At 40.5% G+C, this 2,530-nt stretch overlaps 1 pseudogene; it reads right to left on the bottom strand.

Moving 5' to 3' along the window:
* Positions 1–22: 22 nt before the first annotated feature.
* LOC104985812 lies at positions 23–845 on the bottom strand (annotated as a pseudogene).
* Positions 846–2,530: the final 1,685 nt, after the last annotated feature.

Here is a 2,530-nt window from a genome sequence, read left to right as displayed (position 1 = left end):
TATTTTTAATCATGTTGAATGCAGCTTGAAATACATTCATCTCAGCTTCTTCCCTTATGTTTTTCATTCATTCATCATGCTTCTGCATTAGCAACTTTGTTTCTCCTTTTCTTCTGGTGGTTTATGGGTATATTCCTTTTCTACTAGTTTAATTTTGTTTTGTAAATCATCAGCATAGACTTTCTTCAAGTGTTCTTCCTGCTGTCTTAGCTTTTGGTCTATGTCCTTATAAATGGGGTCAGAAAAGTAAGCCCCTGGGTTGTTCTGCACCATCTTGTCGATCAGCTCCACCAGCTGCTGCACCTGAGCTTCCTTCTCAGCCTGCTCTGTGTTTCTGCTGTTACTGAAGGCATAGCAGCACTCTCCACACTCCTGGAGGAGGCTTTGTAGGTTTACATTTGCATCTTTCAAAAAGTCGCTCAGGCCCTGGTCCCCCAGTTCATCTCTGCAAGTGAATGAGATGATCATATACTTCATGACTGCTTTCCCAAACAGATCCTTGACCAACGCCACGGTTTGCTGTTCTTCCTGTGTGTAGCGGCCCCGTCTCAGAACCAAGACGATGGTGTGAGGCCTGGGACAGGAGGTGAGGACACGTCGGCGGATTTCCCGGCAGATGGTGTTCAAGGTCTGCTTGGTTTCAAAGAGCTCTGGAGAGTCAACAATGAGAAGGTCTCTCTCCTTCCATTTTGGGATGCTTTCTGACAAGTTTTGGCAACAGCTTCCAGAGAAATCCTAGCGTTGAATACTTTTTCCCCGAGGATGGTGTTTGCAGTCTCACTTTTCCCACTTCCCGTCTTCCCTACCAGCATGATCCTCAGAGCGTTGTTTGGCGTGGCAGCCATGTTTATATCAAGAGACTTGGACACAGGCATCCGCACCACCTTAGTAAAAGGAAGGAGAGGGGGAAAAGGGTCAATTTAGGTAAGTAGGATGGAGAAGGCAATGGCACCCCACTCCAGTAATCCTGCCTGGAAAATCCCATGGATAGAGGAACCTGGTGGGCCGCAGTCCATGGGGTCGCTAAGAGTCGGACACGACTGAGTGACTTCACTTTCAATTTTCACTTTTATGCGTTAGAGAAGGAAATGGCAACCCACTCGAGTGTTCTTGCCTGGAGAATCCCAGGGACGGGGGAGCCTGGTGGGCTGCCATCTATGCGGTCGCACAGGGTTGGACACGACTGAAGCAACTTAGCAGCAGCAGCAGGAGCAGGTAAGTAGGAACCATTTCCAACTGTCTTCTTCTTCTTCTTTTCCTCCCTGAAAATTTCTAATGTTCTCTTATTCATATTGACCCTGGTAGAGACAGCAAATTTAAACAGTTCAATTGTTATTGAAGAAATAACCAAGTAGTTAAGAGTATCCCCACAAAAGTGTCAGGTCTTCATGGTTTCATAGGGAACTTACTGAAATCTTTAAAGATCTCATAATCTCAGTGCTATTCAGACTATTCCTGATCACATAGCAATGAAGGCAAATTTTCAGTTTTTTCTGTGAAGCAAGTGTAATGTTGATTCCAAAAGCTAACAAAGATTTCACAATAAATAAAGCTATAGACATGTCTCATGTGTAAACATTGATACAAAAGTCCTAAATAAATTATTAGATGTGAAAAGCAGTATCACATGAGTAAGTATGATTGTCAGATATACTAGGGTGATTCAACAGGAGGATTTTCATTGTTACAGTACATCCCATCAAGAGATTAAGAAGAAAAGTAACTAGGTGCAGAAGAGTTATTTGGCCAACTTCAATCCTGATTCATGTTTAAAGCAGTTCATCAAATTTAAATTGATTGATTCTTCTTTAACATGATTGTATGTATATATAAAATAAAAAAATTTGTTATCACTTTTTTTTTTTCATGCAACTAAAATTGTTGTTTAGCCACTAAGTTGTGTCAAACACTTTTGTGACCCCATTTATTGTAGCCTGCCTGGCTCCTCTGTCCATGGCATTACCCAGGCAAGAATACCAGAGTGGTTTGTCATTTCCTTCTCCAGAGGATCTTACAGACCCTGGGATCAAACCTGAGCCTCCTGCATTGGCAGGTGGATTCTTTGCCATTGAGCCACCTGAGAAACCCAGCAACTAAAGCAGTTGATTATAAAATTTATTTGGATGAAGGAAAAGAAATTAGCCTGGACAATCAAGGCCCCCCCCCCCAAAAAAAAATGAGGTAAGACTAGCTTTGCCAGATAGTAGAATATAACAGTTTCTATAATTAAAGCAGTATGATATTGGTGCATGGATAGACAGAACAGTGAAACAAAAACAGAAAATTCAAATATAGGCCAAGTTGATCACACAATATTCATTTATATTCAAATCATTTACATTATGCTATATTTATATTCAGTAAGGTAACATCTCACATCAACACAAAGAAAGATGGACTAATAAGGAACATTGAGATAACCATATAGAAAAAATAAAACTGTATCCATTTCTTCTTGCCATTCAACTTCCAAATAGATTAGAAATTTAAATGTAGAAAAAGTTAATCCATATAAATAATAGAAGAAACA

The sequence above is a fragment of the Bison bison genome, unplaced genomic scaffold (assembly GCF_000754665.1).
Source record: "Bison bison bison isolate TAMUID 2011002044 unplaced genomic scaffold, Bison_UMD1.0 scf7180017845633, whole genome shotgun sequence".
Taxonomy (NCBI): Eukaryota; Metazoa; Chordata; class Mammalia; order Artiodactyla; family Bovidae; genus Bison; species Bison bison.
Note: the sequence above shows the minus strand (reverse complement) of the source record. Positions and strands in the feature narration are given on the sequence as shown.